At 36.2% G+C, this 17,559-nt stretch overlaps 1 pseudogene; it reads right to left on the bottom strand.

Annotated features, from left to right (window-relative positions):
* Nucleotides 1-3,678: 3,678 nt before the first annotated feature.
* On the bottom strand, nt 3,679-17,268 carry LOC138312665 (T-cell activation inhibitor, mitochondrial-like; annotated as a pseudogene).
* Between the last annotated feature and the right edge of the window lie 291 nt (nt 17,269-17,559).

Genomic DNA, 17,559 nt, shown 5'->3' with positions numbered 1-17,559 from the left:
CGGTTTCATAATCCATACAATGTATCAAAAATCATTATTTTACTTAATTCAACAATGGTAAAAATATACTCTGAATGTATTCAAAAAGTATTTCATCTGTAACAATTAATTACATTTGAGAAATAAACAAGAGATCCCAGAGGGATCTTGGCGCCCACCAAAGAATGATCTATGTCTGACAATGGAAAGAGGGATCTTTTCTCTGCTTTTCAAACTTTTTCAAACTTTCTACATACAAAATTTGTGACAGATTCCTTCAGTACTTTCTGAGAAATAGCAGTAACAAATTTCAACTAGCAAAATCCAAGATGGCTCCTTGGTGGCTATCTTGTTGATGGATCGGTCCCAAATCGCAATCTGCCTTAATAGGGCTCTAGGGAAACCTACATATAAAATTTGAGACAGATCCCTTCAGTACTTTCTGAGAAATAGCGATAACAAACTTTAACTATCAAAATCCAAGATAGCTGCCTGGCAGCAAACTTGTTTGATGATCAGTCCAAAAATGCAATATGCACAACTAGGGCACTAGGGGAACTTGCATATGAAATTTGAGACAGATCCCTTCAGTACTTTGTGAGAAATAGCAGTAACAAACTTTAACTATCAAAATCCAAGATAGCTGCCTGGCAGCAAACTTGTTTGATGATCAGTCCAAAAATGCAATATGCACAACTAGGGCACTAGGGGAACTTGCATATGAAATTTGAGACAGATCCCTTCAGTACTTTGTGAGAAATAGCAGTAACAAACTTTAACTATCAAAATCCAAGATGGCTGTCTGGCGGCCATCTTGTTGATCGATTGGTCCAAAAAACACAATATGCACAACTAAGGCCCTAGGGGAACTTTCATATGAAATTTGAGACAGATCCCTTCAGTAATTTGTGAGAAATAGCAGTAACAAACTTTTACTATCAAAATCAAAGATGGCTGCCTGGCGGCCATCTTGTTGATCGATCGGTCCCAAAACGGAATATGCACAACTAGGCCCTAGGGGAACCTACATATGAAATTTGAGCCAGATCCCATCAGTACTTTCTGAGAAATAGCGATAACAAACATCTGATGATGGTGGCCTAAAAATGTTAAGTAATGCAGTCCTGACATCTTATCACAACTGTTTTCATCACTACAAAGTAATTGTTAAAGTTATTGATTACATTCAACAGTGTAATGGATTAAATGCTACCTACATGTAATTCCAATTTTAAATTAGCTTTTATATAGTTTAATCATGCCCTATATTTACATTATAAAAACAAAATATCAATTGCAGTTCATGTTAATGGCTTTTGTAAGACAGTGGGCTAAAACTGAAGATTTTATTTGAAAAAAAAAATCTTAATTTAAAATTCTTTTATAAAATTAAGTCTTAACCAAAATATCAAAAAGTGTACTAGATAATTAAACAAGAGGCCCAGAGGGCCTGTATCGCTCACCTGGTTTTTTGTTAGTAATTATCACAAGACTCTGACAATTAGAAAAATAAGCAAAATTGACTCCCAAAGTTTAATTTTGAATCACAACCATACAATGATGCTATTGATACCATACAAATATGCTATACAATACATAGGTTCAGAGACAAAGTAATTTATATGAAAATACATCTGTAGTAGCCTAATTGACCTTTTTGACCTCGCATCTATTGCCGTTTAAGGCCCCAGGGGTCAGCCCTATCATTTGTACAATTTCAAATCCCAACCCTAATAGGATGCTACCATTGCATTATAAGTGCTCTCTTCCATTCTTAGTTGCAAGAAGTCGTTTATATGGAAATAGCCAAATTGACCCCTTTTGACCCCACCCTTCAGGCCCCTGGGGGTCAGCCCCATCATTTGCAAAATTTTGAATCCAAACCCTATAAGGATGTAACCATTGCATTATGAGCGCAATCCCATGTTAAGTTGCAGAGAAAAAGTCATTTATATGGAAATTGACCACTTTTGACCCCGCCCCTCAGGTCCCCCGGGGTCAGCCCTATCATTTGCTCAATTTGGAATCCCCAGCCTACAAGGATGCTACCATTGCATTATGGGTGCTATACCATGCTTAGTTGCAGAGAAGAAGTCATTTATATGGAAATAGCCAAAGTGACCCCTTTTGACCCCGCCCCTCAGGTCCCCGGGGGTCAGCCCCCATCATTTGCTCAATTTGGAATCCCCACCCTATAACGATACTACAATTGCATTATGAGTGCTATCTCATGCTTAGTTTCAGAGAAGAAGTCGTTTATATGGAAATAGCCAAATTGACCCCATTTGACCCTGCCCCTCAGGCCCCCGGGGGTCAGCCCCATCATTTGTACAATTTTGAATCCCCACCCTATAAGGATGCTACCATTGCATTATGGGTGCTATCCCATCCTTGGTTTCAGAGAAGAAGTCGTTTATATGGAAATAGCCAAATTGACCCATTTTGGCCCCGCCCCTCAGGCCCCCGGGGGGTCAGCCCCATCATTTGCACAATTTGGAATCCCCACCCTATAACGATACTACAATTGCATTATGAGTGCTATCTCATGCTTAGTTTCAGAGAAGAAGTCGTTTATATGGAAATAGCCAAATTGACCCCTTTTGGCCCCGCCCCTCAGGCCCCTGGGGGTCAGCTCCATCATTTGCACAATTTTGAATCCCCACCCTATAAGGATGCTACCATTGCATTATGGGTGCTATCCCATACTTGGTTTCAGAGAAGAAGTCGTTTATATGGAAATAGCCAAATTGACCCCTTTTGGCCCCGCCCCTCAGGCCCCCGGGGGGTCAGCCCCATCATTTGCACAATTTTGGAATCCCCACCCTATAACGATACTACAATTGCATTATGAGTGCTATCTCATGCTTAGTTTCAGAGAAGAAGTCGTTTATATGGAAATAGCCAAATTGACCCCATTTGACCCCGCCCCTCAGGCCCCCGGGGGGTCAGCCCCATCATTTGTACAATTTTGAATCCCCACCCTATAAGGATGCTACCATTGCATTATGGGTGCTATCCCATACTTGGTTTCAGAGAAGAAGTCGTTTATATGGAAATAGCCAAATTGACCCCTTTTGGCCCCGCCCCTCAGGCCCCCGGGGGGTCAGCCCCATCATTTGTACAATTTTCAGTTAGTAGCCCATAAGGATGCTACCAGTCAAATTTTGTTGAAATCCGACCAGCGGTTATGGAGAAGAAGTCGATTGTTGACGGACGCCGGACGCCGGACTCCGGACGACGGACTCCGGACGACGGACGCCGGACGCTGCGGTATCCCATAAGCTCACCTCGGTCCTTTGGACCAGGTGAGCTAAAAATGTAAATCATAAACTCCATGTATACAAAGAGAAATAGCTATTCTAATGGTATTCATTCCTTAAGTGATCAAAGGTTTCAATGCCCTATGATGTAAATTGATATCACATTTTTTCATCAACATAATAAATAAAACAAGATGGGGAAGAACTCGATCTCTTCAATATTCTTAACACTTAGGTACTCTGTTTGCCAATTAAACACTCACAAATGCTATCATGATATATCACTTTTCCAGTTCCACGGAATTGACACACCTCCATCTTTCATAACTGCATAGTAATTAGAGACACGAACACTACCACCAGACAGTTTCTGACAGGTAGATGGCATCTTCTAAAAGTCTCTCACAACAAGAGATCATCTGTTTTGGGGGTAACACTCTCATCTTGAGTGATTTGACGTCAGCTGAAGGCGATCCTTACACTGCTCTTTTACCACATTCTCCATTTTCATCAGCCTTCAATACAATTACATGTGTGAGTATATCATTATGAGGTGCAAAATAAACCGGATAGTGGATTTTTTTTCTATTCCAATTCATGCCATTAACAGATGAAATAAAAACATATATAGCCAATTGTGATCCGATGTCATTTCAATTTGAACATAATACAGTGTGGAATTAATGGGCAAAAATGAAGCTTATTTATCTGGTATGACAAATAGATTCATGATCCAACCTGTACTACTTAATAATATTCTATGATGCAGGCACTATATTTATTGTGACATGTGCATAAACAATCAAAAGTCAGTACAGTGGAACCTCCCGAAACCGATCATGGTCGGTGCATATAATTTCGGCCAGTTTAGAGAGGGTTCGGTTTGGAGAAGTGCACCGAATACCGATCATCACCATCCGGATTTAATTGATCGGAAGTCGTTTTTTACACTAGTGTACCGCATGTATGCCTAGTGTTTGTTAAAACCGACCGATATTGATTGTTAATATGAATGTTATCACAAAAGAGAGAATCATAACTTTAAAAGGAATGGATTACAGCAATCTTGACTTTGTTACCGCTTATAAACGTAGTTTAGTTAGTTAGTTGCGTGAATGTTCTTGGGGATGTTCTCGTCTGCAACCTACATACGACCAATCGCTTCCGGTTACGTCAAGAATCAAATTATATGGTCTAATTACACCTTGATCAGTCGATGCCGGTCATTATATGACATAGCCATTTTTCTAAAACAATACATGGCTTCGGCTTCTTCATACAGATAATTTACGTTATCCGACAACTACATATGTAAATAAAAAACCTGTGTGATTTGAATACGAAACTTTCTCTTTATTACTAGCTCTGCTTGTTTTCCTACAGTAAACAAACCGCGTGCACATGGTAGACCTTCATTAGATATCTAAACAATAGACATGATTAAATAATTACACCACCATCTCGGGTATAATTACCCTGTACCTATAGCCTTCACATCTGTATACATGCCCAAGGACATGGCATGCGACAACTATGGTACAGGTACGTGTGTATTTCACGGTCGGTTGATCAGACCTCAATGCAATCTATCGGTGTCGCTCAGGTAAGGCCGGTTTTCAGAAGTGTATTTTAGTTACATTTGACTATTCCGATCTTAAAATCGGTCCGGTATTCGGAATTGGGAGGGATCGGTTTTGGGAAGTTTTATACACTATCAATAAAGAGGAATTCATTCCGTACATAACATCCATGTTCGGTTTCTAGAGGTGATCGGTTTTGAGAAGGTTCGGTTTTAGGAGGTTCCACTGTATTCTGAATAAAGTTTTTATCCTTCCATATTATTTGTTTGACACCTAACTTACAATTCTACATCTTGGAGAACTGTGAAGGCCATTTCTTTGTTATCAGCAATGAACTTGACAATCATGAAGCCGGGTACTGTAGCAGGTACGATAAACTGACCACTGCTGGACAATGTTAACGGAGCCTCACCACTACAACATTTACAGGAGAAGAATTGAAATGGTGAACTATATCGAGACTGCTGCAAAAAATCTCTTAGTTATGATTCTTAATAATGAATTACATGTTTTTACATTGAATTCTGTCATGTCCATGTAATCAAACAAAACAAAGAAGTTGTTTTACAGTATTTACAAGCTACATTTATCTCAATATAAAAATCCTATGGATGTCATGATGTATATTTTTCAGAACAATTATTGAAGGACATAAACTTTAACTGCAGATATTCCAAATGGAGCTGATATACTAAATGATGGGTAGACTGGCCTTGTTCTCTTTCCTATAGACCTTAGCACATCTCCTCACTATCTCGTCTCTCAAAATAGGCATATTTCCTAAAACACAGTGCACTGTTGGTTTTAGCATTATGATTTTATCTTTTTGAATCATTTTCTTTTTGAATGTGAATAACTCCTGCTTCTTTCTATGGTCGGCAATACACAAGAAATGTACCTGGTAATAAGTGAAGCTGCTGATATCTTTCGGTATGAAAATGGCTAGAACAATTCAAGCTTACGGAGTAAGTTTGTAGTGACCAGAACCTTACCCTTCTACTATGAGCTGTAGGTGAGAGAGATCTCCATTTTGTAGATAATGGTAAACATCAGTCTGACTACGACTCAGTATGTTTAGAATCTGGTTCAACAAAAGTTCATATTCCTCAGCCATGATAAGAATGTTTTGACGGACAACACAAATGTTCGCAAGCAGTTCAGAAAGTTTGCTTTCCATGTAAGGTAACCTGCTCACCATAGGTTTGTAGGCATCAACCAGAGACAACATCTGAGAGAGAAAATAATACCATTTTTGAAACATGATAAGCTAGTTTGTCGTGTTTCAGACATTTTTATCACCTTAATAATAATAAAAATATATTATCTCTACACTGGATTTGTGATGCAAGATATAATGATGATTTAATTAATTGGCATTTTTTGATAACACTCAACCGATGGTACATGTCTTATAGATTAATTTATTAATAATTTTGCTTCATTGTTTTCAATATGCATATACACCCTAAATTCATTATTTCCTTTTTTTTAAACTTGCAAGGTGAAATACATTTGGGGTACAAACCTTTAGCCAATCAGAGGGCACTGATTCCATACTCAATACAATGTCACCTTGAGCACTGACGCCGGTCTGTTTACTGAACACAAGGGTTTTATCTATAAAGGAAGATAATGCTCAAATATTTAATTTGTTCTGAGTAAGTAGTTAATTCTGTAATAGGGCATATTATTCAAAAAATATCTTTCTAAAGAACTGCTAATGATATATCATAATCAGTATTCATCAAACCCATTCAGTCCAAATTGATAAGCCTCTGAATAAAGGACACACGTAACTTTACATAATCAATATATATACCCGATATTTATCTATGTCTCCTGGGTGTCTTTAATGGTAGTAATAATCCTAAATTGACAATCGTCTGAATTTAGAGTGGATGCCTTTGACTTTTTTTTTAAACAAACGTACACATACAGACATGGGCCAGTTAGGTATAATATCACACTGACCTTTGAGGGCATGGCTGGTGATGTCTGGGTGTTCCTGGAACAGTCGCTGAAATGATTTTAGGGAAGCTAAGCAATGGATAAATCCCCAGTCATTTTTTCCAAATGAGATCCTTCAGTCCGATCTGTGAGATGACTTTGTGTTCCATGACAGCGATTTCCTGCTGAATTTGCTGGCACAGAAGTCGCTTAGCAACAGCTTTGCTGGCATGCTTCTGTAACCAATCACTGTATCGAAAAAATAATTTACCATTTAAGGAAACAAAGCAGTAAAACTGTTTTATTCATTTAGTACGAAGACATACATTTTTTTTGTAGACGATAAAAAGTCTCTCAGACATATATTGCTCCACCTCTGTATGAAATCAGAAAGGAATGTGTCATTACTGGATACCATGAGACAAACAGAATTAGCAGACATAAGTAACACCATAATGGGACTAATTTAAGTACCACATGATACCCGATAATGTTTGTGTGCGACTAGCGTTTCCAGTGGTGATGGACATTACTATTTGTAATCTTCCCGCTGAAATGACGTTAGCACGAGATATCATCATTTGACGTAATTCCATCACAAATAGAAACAAAAGTCCCGCACAAACGTTATCGAGTATCACTTGGTATGTTGAAAACTACCTCACTATGAATTGGTCATGGTGAGGGTTTAAAAACATAATCCAATATGAATTTCAAACTGTTAGTTATATAATCACTAGTACCTAGCCTGGGCTAAAACTAGTAATACCATTAATTTCATCACAACGACTTACAACAGGGTCCAATCTTTCTTCCTTTTGTAATATTCCTTATAAGGGTTCTTCTTTCCAGTGGCATGGTAGTAGGTAGGGTCCCAGCGAATTTCCACCGGCTTATACCGCATTTTTGGAATATTGGTCAACGAAATCCAAGGAAGATGAACCGAGGAAAGAACAGATGTGACTGTTGATCTCAGACTCTCAGAGTGCAGGTTCACGGTGACACTGCATTAAATCTAAATATAAGAAACATCAGTAAACAGTAAGAGAAGCTGATAAACTACTGTAAACCTATTTTCTTTCCCGGCTACTATTCTCGTTTCAAAACATTTTTCGCAAATTTAAAGTTTAATGGAAACTCTTTTGAATTTAATTGAGCAAGAATTGTGTAAAATATAAATTCAAAGAGAGAATTTTTCGCGAGTTTAACCTTAGTCATGAGCTTAGTTTAATTATCAATTTATGCCAATATTTTCTGAATTCTCAATAGAACTTCATGACAGTTTTTAATATACCTGGTGGATTCCAGAAGATAAATAAGATATTTTGTTATATTCTGATGGATATTCTGACTTTTTAGTTCCAAATCAGTTGATTTGCGGACACATTGTTTGGGGACAATATTCAATTAGATAATAGTTGCAATTCCTATGATCGTACAGAAGTGTACAAGTTTTTGTTGTGTGAACTATAACAACTAAAAGTGTTAAAACAAAGCATTACACAACAACAATTAAACCATACTTATACCTACATTAATCTGCAGAGGCTTAACCAAGGCCACCAGCTTCGGATGGTGTATCCTTCCCAAGTTTTCCAGTAAAAGACGTTTAGATATTCATGTTAGCCTCTATCAGTGCGCTTACTACAATCACCTCTTAGGAAAACTACACCAAACACATGTGCCAAAGTTCTACCAGGGCAACACAATACGCCTATATAATATCACTCTGTTAAACAACTTTCGCTACGGCTTGGTGCTATTTCTCTTCGCGAAATCTTTAGGATCATCATAAACTCCCAAAAGCTTTATCTTTGCGAATTAATAATTTTAGACAATTCTTGCACAATCAATTAAAAAATATATATATCTCTATTCAGTTTTAAATCCATGAAACTTTAATATCTGTGAAAATGTTTTAAATGGAAATTGTGAAATTGAGTAGCTTAATTTACAGTATACAGTGGAGTACATAAGCCATGACATGTAAATACCCGTTCCTGAGGGTGCTGGCCAAAAACAGGTCAGGAATGGACCACGAAGTAGATAATGGACGTAAAGCTGTAGCGGTCTTCGTTGATTCTGAGGTAGCGATTAACGGTTAATCACACCCTTTGGAATTCTTTAAGATTCCGCTGTAAAGACAGGTTATTACAGGATAAATCTGAGAAAGACCCACAGGGTACATTGAGGCGCATCATTATACTGTAAATCTTCTCACAATAAGCATTAACAGAATTAGGGACTACAACTTAAACATTGTCATCAGTCATTGTCGATGATAAATAGTCTTTATTTACAAATTAAGCCTGCTCCAGGATTAAAATTAAGGTCTGTTGTATGTTCCTGTATCCTCAGTTAAAATTTTACACACAAAAGAACAACTAAATGTTGAAGTACCTAGCTGGGACAATAATATTGATAGATTAACATATATTCTTTTTCTACATGTATATATTTCAACATGAATTGTGAATTTTCCCTTCTATGAACTATAATTACTACATACCCTTTGTTAAACTACCCCTAGTTGTGTCGTCCATAAACTTTTTACAAGCTTTAAACCTCTTTTCTAGTTCAATAAGTTCTACTGCTAAGTTTGTCGAGCTGAAACATGCATAGTCTGAAAAAAATATGCTACACTAACTATCTTTCTTTTCAGTGATTCCGAAATCACGGATGGCTACCATCGGTAGTCCCCCTGTCCAAATAAATATAAAACTTTTAATTTAAAGTTCAACCAATGCTAATTATTGGCTCACACCTGAAATGCTCCTGGAACGTCATACAATCAAAAGATTGTTCGATAAGATTTCCTCAATAATGGATCTGAAAACCCCAAGATGGAAGTCGACGGTCTGCAATCTTGCACAATTGCAACCACAAGTTAACAAACCTATTATAATAAAACCTAATATTTTAGATCGAATTTTAGCTACGCTTATGGCTTAAGCTAAAGGCCTGCAAAAAGTCTTCGAACATGAGTCCCCAATTACGTAATGTTTATTTTTCCGGATGTGGTCAACATCCGAAGCTAGCTGTCACAGGCTCCATCTAGACCAACATTACCTAAAATAAAATAGAATGCACATCTTCAGTTGCAATATCTCAAATCAACATTTATTGTATCCATACATTCAAACACAAGGGATACGATAAGGCACAAACATACCTCTCAAATAACACGAAGATAGATCACCCCACACACATAAAACATTATCGTCAAGCCAGCTTTTCTCAGGTTTCAAATGAACTTTATTAACAAGAAGGCTTACAATACTGCAGAAGACATAGCTCATTACCTGGCGACAAGACTTCGTATCAAAATATCAAAATGGTTGGTTATTTACATAATTATGAAAAATAAAGGAACATTTGTTCCCACCGTCGGGCTAGAGTATAGGTCTAAGCTAAACGGAAACAGGTTTGGTGCGAAAAAATTGCTTGCGTGTATTTAAGCATGGCACCATTTTGACTCGGATGAAAAATAGGCTAACTGCTTATTTAGTTAGCCCATCAATCACCCAATCCTCTAAACGCCACTTTAGCGTATGCCAGAAGCATCTATTCCACGGCTTAGGCTATCAATGCAAAATGACAATTATACGTAAAACTCCAACCATGAATACCATTCGATTTAACCGACCCTCGTAGATTTACATAAAAACAGAGATCCCGTCAATACTTCTAAAACTCCTTGCAGCTTAAACTATCTCAGCTAGTTTTATGATATCTGCATGATGAACTTAGGAAGGATATTTCAGTGTTTGCCATGTCCGTTGCTTTTGGAAGGGCGCCAGATGTATAAACAACAAAGGGATATTCTGACAGAAGGGAGGATACCTCTAGCATAACTCATCGGGTATTAAAAACTTTACTTTAGTAATAGACCCAGTCAAACTAGGTTTCAACGTCAAACTAATTGCAACAGAAATTATTTTTGTTGGAATGTTTTTAGATTTCGACTATAAGTAACTGGTAAAAATTCCCAAAAAATCCCATAAGGGGAAAGTGGTTAATTTTACCTATTTATAAAGCCATCTACACCGCCGGTAAATGTGTCCCGTATGGGCCGCCGTAGATAGGAAGAGTTCCACAAAGGAGGCGGAAAAGAGCTACAATGTTGGCATGAGTGGACAATTCACATAAACAAAAGCGCTGATTATTGACAATCGTGCATCATTAGCAGATTTATGATAGTGTGAGCTAAGTTCATGATTATTTTAAGTAGTATTATACATAGTACCATGTACTTCACAGATGTCTATAAGTGTTGAAATGGTTAGCGATCGGTGACGGTAAAACCTACCCGACGGAAGTACAATTTGACGACGACATAATATTGTATTTATGTTAAATAAAAACATATCTGAATTTCGATATTTTGTCAGTGTATGCTTTAATTTATCTTTAATGAGTAATGGTTCTGTCATTACGATGTATTTAAGTTTTAAAAGTTTGCCAGTTTTGATAACCCTGTTTCATTGACGAAAAAAGTATGGAAGCCTGTTTGTACTAGCGCGATATTGATCAAAATTTCCATTTTAACACATACATTTTGTATTTCCGATAAAATTCAATATTTCATACTGATTCCGAAGAGTGGTTTGGATTTTTGTGACTCATTATTGTTTTTGTTTTGAACTGTGTATTTTTATATGTACTATTTTCTTTTATTTTTGTAATTATTTTACTTTATTGCCATTTCATTTCTTAATACGTGTCATAGCTCTACATATAACAGATACTAATGGTCAGTTAGTTCCATGTATTTATTTATCTGGGGCCAGTTGTTCAAACGTCTATTAAAAGTTAATCGAGGATTTAAACCTTCATTGAACCGTCATTAACTTGATGACGTCATTTCCAGAAAATATGATGTTGCACAAACGTCCATTAAAGTTAACGGAGCATAAAGCTCTAATTAAGCTTTATTAAAATCTGCGACATTTAATGGACCTATGGGGCTCCTTTAAACCACAATTAAATATTAATTTGTATGGTAAAACTTTTGTATAAACTCTTTTAGCGGAGTTCGGTTACCAAATTCACAAAGACGGTTAAAACAATGTCCCAATCAGAGCATTTATATATTTGAGGAAATATTTAGAAATGAAACCGGAAGAAGCAGAATTAAAAGTGAACTTGCCGGGTTGGGGATGTACATGTATGTTTCCAATTAATCTATGTATATGATAATCAACTTCTACATGTTCTTTATGGATACATATTGAAAAATGACTTTACAGTGAAAACTAGTCATCATGTTATAGACTTTTACACCTTCTTTATTAATAACAGAAACAACAATATCAAGCAAATGAAATAAATATTGTAACAAACAAATGTCAAATGGCATATAAATGTAGCTCTGAATAAGTAGCAAATACACACAGTGATGAATAAAGTCAATATACAGTAAAACTTCCTTAACTGAGACGAATTTGCTTGATACGCATTTTTTATTTATTACGGAGTAAATTCAAATCTTGGGTTTATGGCTCCTCTTTATTTATACTTCTTTGAGAAATGTATAGCGGATTTCCTTATATAACGAATTATCTTTTGATAGGAGTGATATCGTGGTCCCTTCAAGAAAATGTTTGCTCTATAACAATTTTTTCCCAGAAGTGTTGGATGTAGCATTGTTTAAAGTGAAACTTGGGGTTTAAAGAGGGAGTTAATTTATAGAAAATCAAATACGATCAAAACAAGTGTACAATTAATTGTCGATAATGGAAAAATCTGTCAAAGATAGACATTGTTGCTGGCTTCGGAATTAGTGAGTTAGCTTGATAACTATGTTGATCCGGGGTGCAAATCGGCCTATGACTTTAACTAACTTATAGTTTCAGAAAACTCTATATCAAATTTTTGTTATAACGAATTATTTCCTCTGGTCCCAAGTCTGATTGTAATAAGATTTGATTAAAGTTTATTTTTAAAGTATAGATGAAAATTGAACTTCGCTTTTCTACACACAATGTATATATGGAAGTCAACGTATAATGTAACCAGTGGGTTCCCGCCAAAAATATAAAATGTTCTTATTTTTTTTTTAGAATATCACTTGATATCAACGTCCAACAACGTAATGGTTGTAGACCACAACCCAATCCACCATGACACAATCCCATAAATATACATGCATTTTATGAGTGCTGTATTATTTGAAGGTAAGCTATTGGTACGAAGGACAAATACTGCCACATCACTCCGCTAATTACACATTTAAAAAATTTTGACCGTCATATATAGGTTCCACTTCTTAATCATTTTAGTTCTTTATATGTAATGCTGTATTCGCAACGTAATTTGGCGCCCCCACACCTCTTCTGGAGGAATTGTGTTTGTTTGTCCTGTTTGTTTGTTGGCTTGTCAGGTTTGTTTTATAACATAAAAGTTCTATTAAACAGCTAAGCTTATGTAGGGGATGACCTCACCAAGTCTTGCTTATGTTGTGTGTTATGGACGGAGAATGGTTGGCAGCTTGGGAGGACAAAAATACCATTAGACCTTAGTACATCCGTTTCCACTACGCGATCACTCTCCGATACGCTTCAAAACCACAACATGCCGATAATTTTATGACGTCCCATTGCCCACTTAATCATAGGACTTCAAAATACTAGGCAGGGATCATGCTAGAGGTGACCCGAGAACGGGGTATGTCTCTTCGCTATTGTCTAGAGCGTCCGTACGGGAGTATCTTCTTGGGAGGGACTTACACACGTTAATTTTACTTAGATTGTAGGGAGACTGTTGTTACTTCGTGTTGTTAGTGGAGGTCTTGGCCTTTTTTATAGTGTATCAACCAGAAGCAATTCGCGACGACAATATAACCTGTCGGGTGAAACAGTCGTCCCACTCCCTTAATGCTGAAAGTTAATATAAATGCCCCCATCATCCAATGAATTTAACGATGTGATTGGTAGTTTGAACGATCCGAAAAGCAATTCTGGACGCTTGAACGCAGTTCACTGTACAACTGTGTGATGCTTACAGGCATCGTATTCCATGAACTTGCGAGTTTTCCACATGTGAATCTTTACGTACTAATGCGTAATCAAAGGAAAGAAGGAGTATGTATGTTTACTGTGACAGATTAATGTGCCATGAGTGTGGAAAGAGTAAAAATGATTACAGTGGATATGGTCATTAATAAATAGATATTCTGTAGTTGATGTTCATTTTTATGTGATTTTAGTTATCACGCCACTGAGGTCAATTATATAAACAATGACAACACAAAGATGTTCGAAGTTTATGTGCGAAAGGCTGGGAAAGATACAACCTTGGTATTAGACTACATTCATCAACGAAATGCCTTTGGCCAAAGTATAAAATATAGCAATGTCATTATGTAATTTAACCTTTTGGTCCATTGAGCCTTTTGAAATTATCAAAATCCAGCATTTCCCTCTTTAAGTCATTGTCCATATACCACAATTATAAACCAAAATTATTGCAGAAATAAATGTCAGTTCTGACATATGACAGTATTACATCACTTGCACCAAAACCTTAACCTGCCTACTTCGGCCAATTGGGCCTCTTGAAATTATCCAAATCCAGCATTGTCCTTCTTTAAATGCTTGTCCATACTTATCATAACAATTTTAATCCAAGTATATTGTAGAAATTAATGTCAGTTGTTAAAAATAGCAGTATATATTACAACACATAACCAAAACCTTAACATGGGATTTCTAACACCGACGCCGACACTGACACCAAAGTGATTCCGTAAGCTCCGAGTAGCGAGCTAACAATGTAATGGGACATTATATAGTTGCCATGGTTATATTTTGTAGTGTGTTTGAATTTATTTTTTTTGTGCAAAGATGAAAATGGTATAAGTGATATAAATGCATTATAAACCTACAAGAGAGTAAATCTGAAAGCACTGCTGGTTTTTCATCATTTTTTCACCAATTCGTCAGTTTTGACCTTTATTTGACCTTCATAATAAAATGATTTTTACAGAAACAAATATCATAACAAAGTTTAATCTATCTTTATTGTAATATTGCAAGTATATACTGTATACATATAAATACTTTCCATGAAAGAATAATTTTATTACCCTACCCCCTTAATCTACAGTGCTTATCTGCGAGGCTATATAGGTCTTAGAAAAGCTGATATTTTTCAATTTTCCCCTTTTGGGATTATTTGGGAATTTTAATACATCATTTACTACATATCAGGGAGTAAGAAAAATGCATAGTTGCTTCTGTTGCAATTAGTTTGAGGTTCAGCTATTTTTATGGCTAGATTGTTTTAGTCAAAACTGGTTTAGTTTGGAATACATACAGTTAAAATACCATTATAATCGACCATTCGTATGAAGTCCCTGTGGTCTTAGGCCAAATGGTTTCTATGGATACATATATAGTTTGTCATACAATGAGTTTATTGACCATTGTATGACCAGTCCATGTGGTTTCAGTTCAGATGGTAAGGACATATTTGACATTAAATCAAACACCCCACCACCACCCCCCCCCCACCCCCCATAATTAAATTCAACAAAAGTTCTATCTGTTACGTCATCTTGCAGTATTTTCCATGTTTTCCCCTTTTGGAATCCTGGACCCTACTCCAAATCTAACTGTTAGCTTCAAGGACATTGGATTAAGAAACTAATTTAGATTTTCTAATACTGTAAAGTTATTGTGCACAATGTAATAAATTAAAAGTAGATTATTTTGGCACACGTGCAATTTAAGTTAAGAGTTATTGGGCACACGTTCAATGTAAAGTATAGTTATTGGGCACTCGTTCAATGTAAACGTAGAGTTATTTATGGGCACACGTGTAATGTAAGTTAGAGTTATTGCGCACAAGCCTGGAATCACAACGTGCAATGTCTAAGTTAGAGTTCTTGGACACAGACCACCACGACTGTAATGTAAAGTAGATTACGTTGCCCATAACGATCGTGCAATGTAAGTTTAGAGTTATTCCGGGCACCCGTGTAATGTAAGTTAAGATAATATTGGGCACCACGTGTAATATGTAAAATTAGAGTTATGGGAAACAAACACACGTTACAATGTAAGTTATTTTGGCAAATCGTATTGTAAAGTAGACGTTTTAATGCTCTACATACCGTGGTAATGTAAAGTAGAATTATTGGGCACACATGTTATGGTAAGTTAGAGTTATTGCGCTCTACGTGTAATGTAAATAGAGTTAATTCGCACCACGTGGTAATGTAAAGAACAAGATTTATTGTGCCACACATGTTAATTAATATTTAGAGTTATTTTGCGCACACGTGTTAATGTAAAAGTAAAGTTAATGCGCACTGCGTGTAACTGTCAATGTAAGTTAATGCGCATTTTCGTGTAATGTGGAAAGTGGAGGAGATCTAATAGCGCACCACTAAGTGTAATGTAAAGTTAGATGTAAATGGGACTCATCGACGGTGTTAATGTAAAGTAGAGTCAATTGGGCAACAAGTATTTCGAGATCCCATAATGCATTGTAGGAAAACCTGGTAATGGGAATAGAGAATCAGAAAGGTCCTGTCATTATTTTCAAAATCCTGAAACTGAATTGCTTTGGCAAACGATGTTCCTCAATATTAAAGAATTACTAAATCACAACTATCACAACTATCCACACACTCTCACCTTGACTCTCACAATTTTACGATATTGCACTGTCTGTCGTAATTACAATCATCCCATGGACTATGGCAAAGTTCAATTCGAAGACTCAACGTTCAAAGGAGAAAAAAAAAAACCATGACCATTAAAAGTCTTCCGTTGAAGATTATGGATTAAGCCAATGCATCGCTTCAAATTTAGAACATAAAGAATCCAGTGTCCAGTTATTTTTTTATTTCGTTTTATTTGTAGTTAAAGACAGAGGCTCCTGTTATGCTATGGCATATAGTTAACAGAGTGGATATAAAAAACTATTGAGTATATTAATAAATAACCAACCCCCTAGAAATATCGTCTGGGTGTTGCATTTGCCAGTACACTAAAACCATATCTACAAGTGTAAATTAAAATATGTATACGATTGTTTACAAATAAAAAAAAATAATCTATCTCCAAATCTCAATGTCCTGAAGAAAAGTCTGCCTGGGGACATGTCCTGTATGGTACCTGTGTATGGATATATTCTATCCACCTGAAGACTGTGTCCTGATTGGTTGGGGGGTCATTTTTTTACTTTTTTTCTTTTTTTTTTCATTTTTTTTTTTTTATTTTTTCTCATTTTTTTCCATCCCATCATCAGTGCATAAAACAAAGTAAAAAAAACAAGTTTTTCCTAAAAAAAACTTTCTTTGGTACACAGAGAGGTTTATATAAAAAAGTGAAAAGACGGGAATATTTCATTCATCGGTATTCAAAATCTACTGTACTAATTATCAAATCATTTGACTTATATCGTAGACCGTCCTTACCTTCTTGTGTCGTCATACGCTGGATTTTTTCGGCTAAGTAATAACGGTCGCTTTCCTCCGGTATACCGTCAAACATAATTTATGTCTTTCTTCTCCGTAACCCACCTATTTACTAGAGCGGGTCGCTTCGCTATTAGATAACCGTAAAATATTACATACTGCATCACACTTTCCTTCCCGAGTGTTTACTTGACGTTTTTTATATTCAGTCTATAGATGTGTGAAAATTTGGTGAAAAATAACAGAAATATATACAAAACATTTTGATTAAGTATAATGGGTTCTCAATGATTCATGCATATTGGAAGTATATTTTTTTAATTCTTATTTTAGTACAGATGATCGGTACAACATTATTAACTGGGGA

This window comes from Argopecten irradians, unplaced genomic scaffold (genome assembly GCF_041381155.1).
Source record: "Argopecten irradians isolate NY unplaced genomic scaffold, Ai_NY scaffold_0415, whole genome shotgun sequence".
NCBI lineage: Eukaryota > Metazoa > Mollusca > Bivalvia > Pectinida > Pectinidae > Argopecten > Argopecten irradians.
This window is presented reverse-complemented; position numbering and strand designations above follow the sequence as displayed.